The sequence below is a fragment of the Babylonia areolata genome, chromosome 7 (assembly GCF_041734735.1).
Source record: "Babylonia areolata isolate BAREFJ2019XMU chromosome 7, ASM4173473v1, whole genome shotgun sequence".
NCBI classification, from domain to species: Eukaryota; Metazoa; Mollusca; class Gastropoda; order Neogastropoda; family Buccinidae; genus Babylonia; species Babylonia areolata.
Window position 1 is genome coordinate 15,701,415 of NC_134882.1, and position 1,250 is coordinate 15,702,664.

Below are 1,250 nucleotides of genomic sequence, written 5' to 3' on the forward strand. Positions count from 1 at the left end.
GCTGCAACTCCTACGTTCACTCGTATGTACACGAGTGGGCTTTTACGTGTATGACCGTTTTTACCGTCTTACTATTTTAAAATCATGTGAAACGTTATGACGTCTGACGGACTGTACGTTGGACTTTCGAAGGATCGATCTCAGTATCGGCTCCTGCTGGGTGAAGGGTGGATATCGATTTTTAGCGATATCCGAGGTCACTGAATGTCTGAGCAGACCTGCCACTGCCTTTATCCACTTCATGTGTATGAATACATATCTTGATGCTGACATTCAAAACCACTTGTTAATGATTTCGTAGTCATTGTCAGCATTTGGTGGGTAATGAGAACACGAATTATCCAGCATGCACACCACTGAAATGGAGTATTGCTGCCTAAACTGCGAGGTAAAAACGGCTAAAGACGTAACCCCCTTCCTCCCCCCTCCCCACACCTTCCCAACCTCCCATTCGAGTGAACGTGGGAACTAAAGCCCATGAGTATCAGTATCAGTAGCTCAAGGAGGCGTCACTGCATTCGGACAAATCCATATACGCTACACCACATCTGCCAAGCAGATGCCTGACCAGCAGCGTAACCCAACGCGCTTAGTCAGGCCTTGAGAAAAGGAATGCCAACAGCACCCGGTGTTCCCAGGCGGTCACCCATCCAAGTACTAACCGGGCCCGACGTTGCTTAACTTCGGTGATCGGACGAGAACCGGTGTTTTCAACGTGGTATGGCCGGGCAAGCCCATGAACGCAGAAGAAAACGCTGCAGCGTGATGGACAGATCATTCTGTCACAGGGCACGATTCTCATTGGATTAGACATTTTCAAAAGTTATCATTATATAACTTGCATGTTTTTTTCCGTCATGTTTATACGGCTGTCGGAGATCAACCTTCATGGTCGGCCAGCCCATTAATGTCATGCATTAATGAAGAGCTCAGATTGGACCCATGACACTCGATCTGTGTCCGACCAGTGGTTATACATCCACATATTCGAATGTATCTATATCAGTATATCGGAAATCGTATTCAAATCTATTCATATAAAAAAACCCAAACCCACTTGGTCCGGTTTGTTCTAATCTGTTTCTTTTCGAAAACTTTACTATTTGTCTGTTTACTGGTTTGAAACATTAGCAGCGCACTTTTTGTATTTTGTATTTTGTATTTCTTTTTATCACAACAGATTTCCCCAGGGAGAACGCGTCGCTACACTGAGAGCGCCACCCATTTTTTTGTATTTTTCCTGCGTGCAG

General features: G+C 45.1%; 1 non-coding gene across 1 annotated transcript; it reads right to left on the reverse strand.

Moving 5' to 3' along the window:
• Positions 1-613: 613 nt before the first annotated feature.
• On the reverse strand, positions 614-730 carry LOC143284371 (5S ribosomal RNA). The gene has a single exon (XR_013055526.1). It is a non-coding gene; the product is annotated as a 5S ribosomal RNA (ribosomal RNA).
• Positions 731-1,250: the final 520 nt, after the last annotated feature.